Consider the following 16201-nt stretch of genomic DNA (forward strand, 5'->3'; position numbering starts at 1 on the left):
TCACAACAACAGTCGCCTCAAGGCGCTTTGGATTGTAAGGTAGACCCTACAATAATACATACAGGGGAAAAACCCAACAATCTCATGAGCCAATATGAGTAAGCACTTTGGCGACAGTGGGAAGGAAAAACTCCCTTTTAACAGGAAGAAACCTCCAGCAGAACCAGGCTCAGGGAGGGGCGGGGCCATCTGCTGCAACCGGTTGGGGTGAGAGAAGGAAGACAGGATAAAGACATGCTGTGGAAGAGAGACAGATTAATAACAAGTATGATTCAGTACAGACAGGTGAGTGAACAAGAAGTACTCAGTGCATCATGGGAATGCATTGAGTCAGAAGATAATCCAGCCAATAACGCTGATGAACTACTTCAGAGCATAGACTGTACTGCATATACAAGACAAAAGAGACAGCATTATACTCGCTCAGAAGTGGGTGTGTGGCCCACAACTGTAGCTGTGTCACGGGTCCACTTTCTATTGGCCAGATGTTTATTGTTTTGTGACACTGGAGCAAATGTCTGATTGGCAATGGCTTTGTTTTTCAGCATAATGATCCCAAATAGTAAAAGCATACTTGGATTAAAACGCACACACAATGAAAGACAGCGAGCCATGGAGAGGCCTCCCCACAGCCCAGAACTCAACACTGTTGAAGCAGTGTGCTATTTGTCAGCAAAAACAGATGTAAGCATGTGTGTCATGAATTATGCGCAGTAATGTTCAAATGTGTATAAACTGTTGAATGACTGTAGCCTTTTGCAAACAATCCTACTCCCATCATCTTGATGCAGAATTCTCATTTTCATGTCTTGAGCTGGAGCATTTCCCCCAACTGCCACAAGATGGAAGCAGAAGTCTCTATTTGACATGGTCCATATATTGTGGCAGGTAAGATTAAAAACGTATTTTTACCTGTAATGATAATCTCATTTTAATTGTATATATTTTTATATTACTACCAAATTTCATGAGCATGGATTTTGTTTATAGTGGAATTGTCTTTATTTAAATGTGTGAAAATTCAAGGACAGTTCCACATAAACTAAAATACTAAAAATGCAAGCGTCACTTGCATTCCCCCTTAAATCTTTTTTTGTCTACTTCCTTTAGGGATCTAAATCATCTGCCGCCATCTCAGCCTATCCCCAGCATCCTCCTCTGTCACACCAACCCTCTGCGTGTCCTCCTTCACTGCATTCATGAATCTTTTACATTCATGGTGTTCCTCTTTTGCTCCTGCCTGGCAGCTCCATACTCATCTCCACCGTTCCTCATCTGCACATGTCCAAACCATCTCAGCCTTGCCTGCTCTGACACACTCCGACATATTTCTGATGTATTTGTTTCTAATCCTGGACACTCCCAGTAAAAATCTTTATACCTGCAGCTCAGCCTCACGTGTCACGTCATAGCAGGTGTCACTATCATCACATAACCCTTTCTTTCACTCTTTCTGCCATCCTTTTGTCACATATCACCCCCCATCTCCACCCACTCCACCCTGAACTCTGCATAACATCCATCCTTCTTCAGATTCCACATGTTCAGGGTTAATGGGTATAAATGTTGGTTTTATAGTGTCACCAGTTCAGCAGCTCTATATGGTGTCAGGCACGGAGCCGCTAATTAAAGCTGACACCAATTACCCTGCATCTCTCTCTCTCACTCACACACACACACACACACACACACAGAGTGTGTTCTCAGCTGGTCCCAGTGTTAACAGGATGATGCTGAGCTCTAGTCAGCTTCTGTCTCCTTACAACGCTGCTGTTCGTTAGTAAATAGTGAATGGACCAGTACTTAAATAACACTTTTCTACTCTAACTGAGCACTCAAAGCACTTTTTGCTATAATCCTCATCCACCCAGTCGCACACAAATGTGCTTTTTCCCCCACCTAAGCACCTTGTTTAACACTCCCAGACAAACATGCACCAGCAGATGCATCAGGGCAACACAGAGTTCTCCATCTTATCCGGTAACACTTTGACATGCATGGTGGAGTAGCTGGGGATCTAATCTTCAATCTGTCTGATTAGTAGATGATCCACTCTACTGACTGAGCTATAGCCACCCACAATGATACTGCATGGATCTTTAATGTAACACTGATTATTTTTGTTGCATGACTTAATGTTTGATTACAGTAGAGTTTCTCTCTACGGGTTGTTTTCTTTTCTTCATTTACATAAAGCACTGAGTGATTTCTATTTGATAACTGCATCCAGCAGGCTTCTCCATTTTCACTCCTGCTGACAACTCTGGTAGAGAAAATCGGGACATGGTCTCATAGTGTGTGTTTCAGACTTTTAAGGACATCCATGGAAGCTTATGGCACTACCCTACATGTTGAAAAACATGCTAAAGGGACAGGCTTAGTTAGCAAGCGCACACACGTGAAGATGTGCAATTTACAGACAAATGCATTTGCCACAAGCTAGTGCGCTCCTAGTGCCAGACTTAAGCCCAGATGAATGCGGAGGCTTCCATTAGAAAGAGCATAAAATCTTTGCCAAACCAAATATGTAGATCATCAAAAGTGAGATTTCCACACTGGGTTGTTCAAGGCCTGGGTTAACAATAATGGCAACTATGCTGTTGTTGTGCAGAAACAAAGGAAAAGTTCAGTATTTGCTACTTAGTGCTGAGTAAGAGACTAATTATTAGAACTTCAGAAGTATTAGAACTTCACTCAAGTCTGTAGCTCAGAGCAGGTAATATTATTTATAAGATAATTCCATGAGAAATGCTGCAAAAAGGTACCAGATTCCTGAATCTCTTCCAACGCCTGCTCACAGTCTCCATGCCTGCAGCATCAAGTCAGCATTGTAGGAAAACTGATGGTGAACACACAAATGCATGTTTCTGTGGCAGATCATCTGTGGTTCTAAATGGTTTGTAAATCTTCCTCAAAAGTGTCACAGACCTTGTAAAAGTGCAGTAAAGGCCAAATGAAAAGGCTCAATTCTCTGGACACTATAAATGTGTCCGTTAGATGTCATTCTAAATTGAAAAGCAGCTAATAACTACAGTTATCAAATAAAAAGAGAACATAATGCTGCTTGGAGCAGTAGATGTGCCAAGATAATGTCTTGTACTGGAAATCTTGCATGGCAAAAAAAAAAAATCTCAATTGCTAAATGGCATTGATGTTACTGGATATTGGTGTTCTTTCTTATTGTTATATTTCTGTTCTGTTGCTATGTATAAAAATGCTGTGCTAATTGCATTAGTACACAGAAATCATTCAGACATCTACCCAAAGCTTTAAAGGCTCTTAACATGTGATAAACCATGGAACCTGTCTGTCCAATCATTTGATTGTCTTGGACATAGGATATAAAACATAATAAGTTAAAGAAAAAGAAAAAAAAACGTAGTTAAAAATTCACTACTTGAGTAATTTGCACTGGACCTGCGAGAAAAACAAAGATTTGTGTGACATCAATCCTCACCTTTGAAGAGAGGGGCTGCAAATAAGTACAATTTTAAAAAAGTTCTTTTTCTTTTGCTTACAAGTGACACTTTTATCAAAGTGTAAGTCTCTCTGATAAGGCACGTAAAGTATCGAGCATCTAAATAAAGGTAGTAAAAAGACAGTCGGGCTGTTATCAGCAGTTATTTATATTTCTCCTGACAGCAAAAAGTTACATTCCCCAAGACTGAAGCACATAAATCAAATAACAACGTGAAGGTTGTAACAAAGAGCCCAAATAATCTCAAGTGACAAAATCATCTTCAAGAGTGCAATCATCCGTAAACCCGCTACTGCTGCAACTGCCTGTCACGCCAGACTCATAAATCACTGTCACAGCCAAATGGAGATTATGGAGATATATGTTTACTTTAGTATCACATAAATACAGCGCTGTCTGTGTTTCATGTTATGCTTTTCTTTCCTTTCTCTCCCTCATTAGACTTATACATTACCATTAATTCTTTCTCTGCAGATCTCTGCTGTCTGAGCTGAATCTCATAATTCATTCTCTCTCGCTCTCTCTATCCTCCTCTATTTCCTCCTCTTTCTGTTTTGCATTTGTGCTCCTGTGGGATCCCTTATGGGGTTAACTATGACACTGGAGTGTTTACATCCTCTGATTCCCAGTAATTACTGCATCACGGTTCAGTCATCTAATGGAAATGCTGGAAATGAAAGACAGAAGCAGATAAATCCGTGAGGAGATATCTCTGTCTGTCTCTGATTGTTTTGCCCCCAGAACTGTTTTTCCTATTAGCACTACAACCCATTCAACCCGTATCAGAGGCTAACAAAGCAGGGTTTCATCTTATCCAGGTAACTTTGAGGTTAGCCTTGGGTTTTCTGCATTACAAAAGTGGTTCATTTCTTAATCAGGAATCTAACCTGCTCCAGAACACATTAAATTCACACATTACAGATGGACAGGTATGAAATCACCACCTACTGTCCAGTCAGTTCTCCAACTGGAAGACTCCCTGTAGAGGTCTTCAGTTCCTGGAAGTCCTGGAAGAAATAAATATAGATTCTTAGACACAACTTTATTCCTTGATTTTTTTTTTCTTTTAGGCAGAAGAAGATTCTGCAGTTGAGAGAATGAAGACTAAAACTGTCGGCAGCAGGTTGTGTTCCAAGTTTCTGTTTAAAATCAGCTGGAAGCTCCTGTGAATAAATCCATCTTCCTTTACTCAGGAGCTCAGACACCCCTAAGAACTTTTACCACTGGAACATCGGTATCACTGGATCATTATTCACCTTAGCTCCACTGCACACCAGACCCAGCTTGTCAACCTTTCCTGCAGCCTCCCAGCTTGTCTCAAAGTCTTGGCCCAGACGTTGAACCTGTGTTAAGATGTGGGTCACGTGTGCAGTGACTTCTAAGTTGCCAAGAGCGATACAATGAAAAGAGTTTTGCAGACTAATAGGTTGCCAACGTGGAGCAGTGTTCACCCTCTTTGGCCTATCAGAGTGCCTCCAGTATGAAACATGGTGTCAAAGCTTAGAAATACAGACCAACAGCAAAGGACAGAAACAAGTGCAGTCAAAATCAGAAATGGCAGCTCAAGCCACCAACACATTCACTTACTATTACTATTAAATCCATAGGCCGCTAAGCTTAATCAGTCAGTCAGCAAGAAAAGAACATCCAAGACCTTCTACCCTGTTGCAACAAAGATGGCCACTACCTCAGTCAATGCACCAGCTTAAGGTATTCAATAGGGATCAGATTACCGAGTCACCAGGCAACCCAGTGCAGACTGAAGAAGCCATGCAGTATCTGCAAGGTCCATCACCTTCACATCTTACATGAGGAAAACTCTTACAAATTCTAAAGGTCTCTAGAACATATCTGGACAAGCCCACAGATTACAAACGAGTCATCCTTAAGATACTCAGAGTCTTGCTCCACAACTAAAGTACACATCTATCAGCATGATGAGCTTACCATGCTCCTCTCCAATGCTACACTGACACTTGGTATCTAAGTGGAAAACAGCTTGGCCTTAAGAATGAGCCGCCAAGATGTCCAAACTATTAGCAGCCCGTCTCTATCGTTCCAGATATCTCCTGCAGCCAAGTCTCATAAGACCTTCCAGACACTGCAGCTTTCACAGCTAAATTCCTTGGCCTGAATGACCATTCCTATCCTGCTGCCATTCTGACAAAATATAAGCACCTCAAAGATCTTCCCTTACAGTCTTTGGAACATTTCCATCCTTTGTTGGTGCTGATCAAAGCCATGTTATAAAACCTATTGCACCAGTAATACTTGAGCCACCAGCATGTCCGGCTGCCATGAAGATTCACATTGGATGGACCAGCTCAGCTTGTCCATAACAGTGCCTGGCAGATCTAGAACTGAAACAAATTGTGGAAAAATTATGGCAGCCTGATTTTTTACCTTCCTTATGTACTGTGAGAACAAGTAACCAGAACTAGAGAGGATCAAGAAGCCATCAACCTTCTGGAGGCCAAGACGAGCAGGATAGAGGTCAGTATTATCCTTCGCTACACCAGTACTGCACAAGGAGGGCTTTTTCTGCTTCCAGGCCTCTAAAGAATCTGTGCCTTGGAAACATGGAAACACATCTTGCAAAGTATCCCAATAACTCAAAAACCTGTTTTATTTGTTGTTATCTATCTTCCACCTGGTACTAGTTCAGAGTTTCTATCAGATTTCTCAGACTTTTATGTGATTTTGTGCCGAGATCAGGAAAAAAGAATTATTGTTTGTGATTTTAACATCCATGTAGACACTGAAAATGACAGCCTCAACATTTACCAGCTACCTGAATTACTTGACTCCCTGGTATAACTCTAAAACGTGCACCTTAAAGCAGATAAGTCATAAGGTGGAGAGGACATGGCGTCTCACAAATCTAGTAGATCTGCATTTAATTTTTTTTACTGGAATAGTTTGTTGCTCTATAATAAAAAGCCCTCCATAAATCTGGTATATCTAACCATTAATCAGTGACTGAAAAAAATAAGAACAACCCTAGGTTTCTTTTATGCTCCTCTTGTTGCACCACAGGAACAGTGAAAGAGGTTTATCCTGTGGCTAGAGTAGCTCCTGGTGAAACATGGTGTGTATTAGGGGTGGGTTTTGATAATCGATTTATCGATTAAAATCAATTCTGGCTTGGATAACGTGATATCAATTCATTAAAATCCTGAATCGATTTTTTAATATAAATTTATTTTGCCCGAAATGCCAGAATCTCAGGTGAAACCTCACAAAATTTCAACAACCACCAAACAGCTAAAACACTGAATGAGAGCAGGAACACGGATTCTGCACATAAATGTAAACACGAAGCGCGGACCCGCCGACGGATCAGAATCAGTGAGATGTCGCCTTTCTCACCCAACGGCACGGACACGGTCGGGGCTGAAAGCCGACAGCTCGCTGATTCTGATGTTTCAGCGGTCCGAGCTTTGTGTTCACGCCCTTTTTGCTCTGATTCTAAAGCTGTTAGTTTTATCTCTCTCCAAACAATATTGACCGAACCAGCAGCAAAAGAAGATCCAAACTATGCTTCACATAAACATCGTCATGGATTCACTCTGACTTTTGCTGTTTTGCTTTCAACACGATAAAATCACATGTCATGCACAGCTCTCTCTCTCGCTCTCTCTCTCTGACTTCAAGAACAGTTTCCCGTCTAAAAATCTGTTTTCTGCATTATTCGCTTGCTTATTACGCACAAGTCTACCATTGTTTACAGCGCTGTCGGCCGCTGTTTTTTCCTTTTACTTACTTCCGAAAAGAAAACCTAATTTCTGCTGTTCAGTGGGCTTCTGAACAAATTGAAACTTTTTAAAATTATGTAAAATGCAAAACGCTTAGCTGTGTCTCTAATAAAACCGCTGTAACTTCAGAGGCAATGTTCATATGTTGATTAATGGTTTTCTTTCGTTTTTGATCTACTGCAGAATATTTTTATAAAATCCCAGGCCAGGAAAATCACCTTCATGTTTTTCTGTGTTTTATCTTCAGCTACTTTGACACAAAGGCATCTGCTGTGATGCTCACACCTTTGATAAAGTCTTGCGAGTGTCAGCTTCCTTTTTATAGATACAAAAATATGTAAATGTACTGATCTTAATTAGAATATTTCTGACTGTCTGAGGCAAAATTTCCCAGATACAAATCGAATTGAATCGCATCGTGGATCGAATCGTTTCGGGACCTTGTGAATCGATTCTAGAAATCAGTGACGATACCAAGCACTAGTGTGTATATCTCAAAAGGTGACAATGTTGGAAGGCTACAGCCAGAAGAAAGAGATTCAAGGCTGGACAAGGCAGTAACAACCAGTGTTGGGGAGTAACGGAATACATGTACTGCTGTTATGTATTTAAAATACAAAATATGAGTAACTGTATTCCGTTACAGTTACCATTTAAAAAGGCGGTATTTAGAATACAGTTACTTTGTTGAAATAAATGGATTACACGGCGGTATTTTCCTGTTTCATATTGTCGCGGGTCAGGACTGTTTGGGTTTTGTTTGATCTGTTCTGTTGTTCCAGGCAGCAGCGTTACGGTTGCCATGGTTACAGGGTGACGCTCTCTCTGCCACTGTGTGTTTCCTGGGTGAGAGAGCGCCTTTTTGTTGTTGTGCTAAGCTAATATGCAGAATGCTACAGGCATCCTCTAAAGAATGTAGCCTCATGGGCAGTGTAGTCCGTGCTGCAGGGAGAATGGACTGCCATACCGGTTATGTGTCTGTGAGCGCGAGGAGGGAGAAAAAGGAGAGTGGAAAAGTAGAGTTATCATCGAGCAGAAACGGGAGATGGAAGCATGTAAATATAATAATAACCACTGCAGCCAAGAAGAGTGCCTGACGAGCCCAGATGTAAGTAAGCTATTAAGACTCGACTGTACACCGTGTTCGTGTTTTCCTCCAAAACAATAATGTGGCGAACTCAGACAAGGAGGAGACAGAATTCCGTTCGATCTTGCTCCCCCGCCCTCTTAGCCAGGGAGCACAGCCATTTATTTACATCTGCCAGAAGAACACTGCCGCTAGCTGACTGCTCAGCGCGGCAACAGCACAGCAACAACAACAACAACACACAGGGCGCCCTCTCACCCCGGAAGGACACACCGTCGCAGCGAGAGGGCGTCACCCGTCACTATGGTAACATAAACAAAACATAACTGTATAAACAGAACCCCAAACAGCCCTGACCCGCTACATAGCCCCCACCTAAGGGGTCAGTCGTCCCCGACGACCCCATTACCCCACACAAAGTCCTGCAAATGTCCAGGTGCCTTCTTTTGGCGCACCGGCCGGTCTCAACCGGCGGGGGAAAAGTCACTCGGGTCAGAACATGGGGTGCCACCATCATCCCCTGCCCTGGCGTCGGCCGGAGCGAGCGGTCGGTATGGTGAGAGCCTGTCCCGGTGCAACACCACCATGCGCTCCAGGCCCGGCATGAGGATGCGGTAGACCACTTCTGTTAGCCGCTCCACGACCTCCGCCGGCCCTTGCCAGTGACTGCAGTTTGGGGGACACTCCTCTCTTGCGGACCGGGCAGTACACCCAAACCTTGTCGCCTGGCATGAAAACCCCCCCTCGGCACTTGGTGTCGTAGGCTCTTTTCTGTCGTACTCCGGCGCTGGCCTGGGCCTGGCGGGTGTAGTCATGAACCACCTGCAGCCGCTCCCTCAGCCTCCTGTAGTAGTCCATCTCTGGCCCACCATCAATCTCCGGCTCGGGGGGGGACCCGAACACCAGATCCACAGGCGTCTGGAGCTCCCGTCCAAACATCAGAGCGGCAGGTGTGCACTGGCTGGACTCCTGAACCGCAGTCCGATACGACCAAAGGACCAGGGGCAGATGTCGGTCCCAATCCCGCTGGTGGCGGCTGGTGAGAATGGCGAGCTGGGTGGCCAGTGTGCGGTTGAAGCGCTCAACCAAGCCATCGCTTTGCGGGTGGAGCGGTGTGGTTCTCGTCTTCTCCATCCCCAGCCGCCGGCAGATCTCCCCGAAGACCTTCGATTCGAAGTTACGCCCCTGGTCACTGTGGAGCTCAGCTGGGACCCCAAAACGGGTGAACATCTCCTCCACCAGCTTCTCGGCCGTCGTCATTGCGCTCTGATCCGGCACCGCGTAGGTCTCTGGCCACTTCGTGAAATAGTCCATAGCCACCAAGACATACCGGTTCCCTGACTCTGTGACGGGGAAAGGCCCTAGGACGCCCACTCCCACTCTTTCCATTGGGGCCCCCACCAGGTACTGCTGAAGGGGGGCAGTGGAGCGTTGAGTTGGGCCCTTCTGTGCCGTGCAGGTGTCACAGCAGTGCACATGAAGTTCCACATCCTGTCGACAGCCAGGCCAGTAGAACCGTCCCCTGAGGCGGCGGAGAGTTTTGGCGTTCCCATAGTGTCCTGCCCCCACCGAGCCGTGGACCAGCTCAAGCACCTGTGACGGCACCAACAGCTGCAGGAGATCTCTGCCCTGACCGGGGGCCCGCCATCGCCGGTACAGGAGGCCGTCGTGGGTCTCCAGATTGTTGTGCTGGGAGTAGTAGGCCTTCAACTCGGGCTCCTGTCCCGACACCCCCGTCCAAGCGGGGCGTTGCGCCGCCTCCAGCCAGGCCCCCACCTGAACCAACGTCGCGTCGGCCTCCTGCTCCCGCTTCAGCTGCTGCGTTGTCAATGGGAGCCACCCCCCTCCACCGGCTCTGGCCTGAGCAGTAGCCACCCCCAGCACCTCCTGGGCCCGCTCCTCCTGTCGCAGGCAGTAGCGGCACTCGACAGCTACGCAGGGCCGTCTGGAGAGGGCATCAGCGTTGCCATGCTGTCGACCTGCCCGATGCTGGATCTCGAAGTCGTAGCCCTGAAGGACCTCCAGCCAGCGGGCCACCTGCCCTTCTGGGTGTTTGAAGTTCAGGAGCCAAGTCAGAGATGCATGGTCAGTGCGCAGGAGGAACCGGCAGCCGTGCAGATAGGGCTGGAAGTGCCGCACCGCTAGCACTACGGCCAGCAGCTCCCGCTGGGTCACGCAGTAGTTCCTCTCGGCTCGCCCCAAGGCACGACTGAAGTACGCCACCACCCGTTCGGCACTCAAGACCTCGCTCAGGTGAGACAGTGCACTGTCGAAGTCGCCACCGTGCACCAACAGGTCATCCAGGTACACAACGCAGCGGCTACGAGGGATATCCACGAGCACCCTCTCCATCAGCCTCTCAAACGTCGCTGGCGCATTGCAGAGCCCAAATGGCATGACCCTGAACTGCCACAGCCCCTGTCCAATGGTGAATGCAGTCTTAGGCCTTGCTTCGGGGGCTAGCTCCACCTGCCAGTAACCGCTGCGTAGGTCGAGAGAGCTGAACCAGCTGGAGCCGGTAACATAATCTAGGGCCTCGTCGATCCGCGGAAGCGGGTACGAGTCCTTCTTGGTGACTGCATTGAGACGGCGAAAGTCCACGCAGAACCTCGGGCTGCCATCCTTCTTCCCCACCAGAACCACAGGTGCCGCCCATGGGCTATTGGACGGCTCGATCACCCCAGCCGCAGCCACCTCACGGATCTTCTCTTCCGCTACCTGCCGTTTTGAGAGGGGCATCCGGTGTGGGCGCAGACGGATGGGCTGAGCAGAGCCGGTGTCGATGGTGTGCTGGACCAGACTCGTCTGCCTACATTTGCCGCCATCTTTGTCACTGGCGGCAAAGATGTCCACATTCTCGTCCAGGAGGCACCTCAACCGCTGGCGCTGGTCGACGTTGAGGCCTACGCTGCTGCGCTGCCAAAGGTCATCAACAGCCTTGATGGTCTCGGTCGAGGGAGGTTTGTCGGGCTGAGAGGCTGAGGCTGAGGCGAGTGGAGATGACCCGGAGCCACCGGCATCCGAAATCTGCTGAGCGGCAGCTGCCCGACACCTGTCTCGTCTGGTCCCCTCCGCTCCTTGCTTTTGGCCGCGCTGGAGGGCAAAAGTCTCTGCGCCAAGAGTGATAGCCAGCTTCGCGGTGTCGACGCAGGCCCCCCAGCGGCTCAGCAGATCCAGGCCAATGATGCACTGGTCTTGAATGTCGGCGAGCCAGAAGTCGTGCACCAGCTCCAGATCCTTCACTCGGATCCGCAACGGTTTCTTCCCCCGCATAACAGTTTTCTCCCCCGTCACTGTCATCAGCTGGGTGTCTGTGGGCAACCAACCCTTCACCAGTGGCCCGGATGTTCCAGGGAGCACGCCAGGTCGTATCAGGGAAATGGTAGACCCCGTGTAAACCAGGGCCTTGCATGGCTGGTCCTTAACACAGCAGCTCAGGTAGAGTCCCTTGAGATGCCCAACTCGGCCCACCACCGTGCATCGTCCTTGGAGGGGGGCAGGAAACTGGAGCGGTGGTCCCCTCGCTACACCGCTCCCTCCTCGTTTCCCGGAGGCTGCGTAGTTCTGGCGCGTGACTGCCCAGCACCAGCCCCGAGGCTGGTGCTGGGCAGTCACGCGCCACGTGGCCAGGCTGATCGCACCGGTAGCAGCGGTTGGTCGGTCGACGAGGACGCCTCCGGGGCACCGAGGGTTGCAGCTGGGATATCTCGGCGACCTCCCCCTCCCCGTCGCAGTCTGCGGCTCTGATTTGGGGGTAGTTTGGGGGGGGCACCTGCTGGTTAGGTCGCGAGGTGAGCACCAGCTCGGCCCTTTCAGCCTCAAGGAGCGCCTCACGGAGGGTCTGAGGCATGGCCAGGCGGATGTGTTGGCGTAGTCGCTCTGGGAAAAGTCCTCGCAGAAAAGCATGCAGGCTACGCTCCTCATGGGCTGCTGCTGGAAACTCCGGGTAGCCACGACGAGCATACAGCAACACGTCTGCTGCAAAGGTGCCCAGGCTCTCCCCCGGCCGACGGCTCCGGTTGGTCAGCCGCTCTCTGCTCTGATCAGTGGAGTGCCGCTGCCCGAATCGCCTCTTGAGTGCCGCGGTGAGGGCCTGGAGCTCATGCTGCTCTGCCGGGGCTAGGTCAAGGAGTATCTGCAGTGCATCTCCCTCTAATGCTAGCGCTAGGTGTGTAGCAGTCTCCTCTTCGCTCCAGCCACTATGTCTGGCGGCCAGCCGCACTTGTGAGAGGTAGGGCTCTAGCGGGGTTAGCCCGTTGTATTTCGGTACCTTAACTGGCGTGGTAGGCATAACTGCTCGCGGTTGGGGGCTCGGCGTGTGGGTCGACAGAGGTAGCCCATGAAGCATTGCCCTAGCGTCTGTCGCGACGGGCCGCCGCCGCGTCGGGGGACTTACATGGCCGCTCACATCCTCTCTCTTCAATCGCCAGCTTCCCAAGCGGGGAATGTTCTCCTCGACAGCTTGCTCCAGCCTCTGAATGTCTCTCTCCATTACGGCGAGGGTGAGCTATCCCACTTCTGACACCAATGTGGCGAGCTCAGACAAGGAGGAGACAGAATTCCGTTCGATCTTGCTCCCCCGCCCTCTTAGCCAGGGAGCACAGCCATTTATTTACATCTGCCAGAAGAACACTGCCGCTAGCTGACTGCTCAGCGCGGCAACAGCACAGCAACAACAACAACAACACACAGGGCGCCCTCTGCCCCCGGAAGGACACACCGTCGCAGCGAGAGGGCGTCACCCGTCACTATGGTAACATAAACAAAACATAACTGTATAAACAGAACCCCGAACAGCCCTGACCCGCTACAATAAGTTCCTTTTGAGCAGCCTTTCAACGCCTCCCTCTGTCTATACTACGGTTCGGAGCAGCAGACCTTCAGTAATCGTAATAAATCACACAACAATAGTACATTCATGTAGTTGTAAAAAGCATGATAATATATTAAGTAATCCAAAGTATTCAGAATACGTTATTCTCATTGACTAACGTAACGGAATCCGTTACAAAATACATTTTGGGGCATGTATTCTGTAATCTGTAGTGGAATACATTTTAAAAGTAACCTTCCCAACACTGGTAACAACTGATTTGGTTAAGACCTCCACACTGGGAGAAACAAAGCAAAATAATATTGATGGTTTGGGAGTCAAGGAGGCCATTTACACGAAAAGGAAAACCATCTCTGAATTGTGGAAGGGGCCTAAGGACACATTTTTCATCATCTTACAGTGCAGCCATTCCACAAATCTCTGTGAATGGTACTCATGATCAATTATTATTGATCAATTGTCTTTGATCAGTGGTTGTTGACCAATGGTCATGATAATTTGCATATTGTTGATCAAGAAACTGACCTCAGAGCCCTTTGTTCACCAATGGTGCTAATTTCGGTCATTATGCAAATGTGCTCATTATAATGTTGGGGAAAGCTGCAGTCAGCTGGAGATTGAAGAAGTCACTTGGATGAGTGACGAAACGTTTCTCCCACTGAAAACACTACGTCCAGATGAACAGAATTTCATTTCCTGGATGATTGAGCATGCATTGAGACATTTTGCAGATGTGGTCCGCCCCTTCCGGTTGTACCAATCTCATAGAGCACCATTTTGAGATGCACCCTGGCGTGATGCTGCATTCACACCTAGAAGCAATTAAGTTAGATGGCTAATATGTATTTACATGTAAATGTGTTAATAATGTCTGTTTAAACACGTCCTGTGATTATTTTCATGTTGACTTGAAATAAAATATCTCCCTCTGCTGGCACTGCAGATTAATGCAACTTACTGCAACTTGTGCATGTGCGTCTATTTTATGTTCTGGAGAGGCAAAGCGTGAAATGGACATGATGGACCGCTGTGTCTATTACACGCTTTGCAGTGATACTGGGTTGATATACATGATATGACCTCCAGTTTGCTCTGACGAATGCCACAAGCCTGAAATATTAGCATGTTTGTTGACATGACTTAATAAATTTGTGTAATTGAGATTTTTCAACTACTGTTTTATCCTCGTGATAACTATTACCCTTTAGGACTCAATGCTAGATTATTTTCCCCTACTTGGGCAACACTTACATGTAGTCAGGTGTTGCATAAAAACCATGACATGCATACCACCTTGGAATTTTTCTGCAATCATCAAGCTTAATTTTCTTCTGTGGTCTTTCAAGCCTTTTAAAATTGCTGAGCTGTATTCCTTCCTTTGCTGAATGTGCCAATTTCTGATAGGTTTATTTTGTTTTTTCAGCCTACTGATGGGTTCCTTCACTTGCTTTAACATCTCTTTGGACCTCATATTGAGATTTCGAGCAAAAAACTATCAAATACTCTAAAAAAATCCAAGTAATGCCACCCGGCACTACTCCCTAAACTATTCAGCCACAGCTGAACGAAAAACATTTTACATGGGAAATTTGGCAAAAATGGGAAAGCACTCATAAAAACTGGATCTGTATAAATTATAAACTACAATTGTCAAATTTCATATCCAATGATATTATTTCTATTTGACCTCTGTTATGATGTTGGATTTTTTGGTCTGTGGTGTTTTTTTTTTAAATTTTCACTATGCCCTGTAATAGTACTGTGACTTATAACTTGCACCAATGAAATGCTTGGAACTTTTGCATCTCTTCTGACGGCACCATTGTTTTGGTAAAAAGAAGCAGAATAAACTATGCTTGTTATTTAATATTAAATGTATTATATCTCTATGTGAAATGTGAAATGACATTGTTGCTTTGTAAGTGTGGAGGTACTTTATTTGGTACTCGAAGCTTTAAGTATGAACAAACTGCAAGTAGCTACAGACAGAGAGGAGAGGAGTGGGAGGCAAAGTAATAAAAGGTTCTGACAGTGATAAATCACCACTGCCTGACTAAAACGTGCAGATTACCTGCAGAATATGACGGATCTCAGCAGCAACTATGAGACTGATGCAGAAGTAAACTCGAGCCAAAATTAACATGCATGTAAAAATCCAATTTAAATAACTTTCTTCAGATAAGTGCCACACAGTTACATTATTACACCCTTTTGTCTACAGACTACACCTTGACTGCGTCTGGTGGGAACAAAAGCATATTTCTCCCACTCTACTTTGTGCATTAAGTCCAATTTTAAGAACTTAACATTAGCATGCATTAGTGACTTGTCAATCACAAAGCACCTTCAATCATACATCATTTTACTGTCTGTTGTACTCTAAATTGGGCCATACTTTACTTACCAAAGTTCGTCGAGATTAAGGGAGCAGTGGAATCATTTTCTTTGGGTTTTCTCTACAACCACAGAAGTTCCTGTTGGCCACTGGAGCTGATGCAGGTAAAAGACACTTCTACATAGACTTCATTTTTTAAAATGAGAAGCATGCTTTTTCTTTATATAAAGACTATGGCTGTGCTCTGACCTTGTTAGGAATTCTGTTACCACTGAAGTTTGCCTTCAAGTAAGAAAAAATCTTGACTTCACAATGAACCGCAGTGGTATGTTAGATGTCTCAGAATACCTTTTGTTACATTGTTTACAGACAAGTTTTTCTGTGGGACTGAAAACAAGCCTTCACTGATTGATGATGGCTCTCTTACAGCCAGAGCAGATCTTTACTGAGTTACGTTAGAGTACCTGTTTCATATTTAAATCAGAAATGCAGGGTAACTTTCCAAGTCTTTTTTGAATGTTGAAGTTTAATCAGTTAAGGGAAACATGTAATAAGAAATAAGCAATCTATATGTTGGTCAACTATTAGTGAGGTATTTCAGTATAATTTTGAAAAAATTAGTAATTTTGAATACAGATGCAGATTGTGGGGGACAAAAAAAAGCCACTGTGAATGGATCCAAAATCAGATCCTGATGTAAATGAACTGAATG

Source organism: Perissodus microlepis, chromosome 9 (assembly GCF_051167445.1).
Source record: "Perissodus microlepis isolate ML-2025 ecotype Zambia chromosome 9, ASM5116744v1, whole genome shotgun sequence".
NCBI classification, from domain to species: domain Eukaryota; kingdom Metazoa; phylum Chordata; class Actinopteri; order Cichliformes; family Cichlidae; genus Perissodus; species Perissodus microlepis.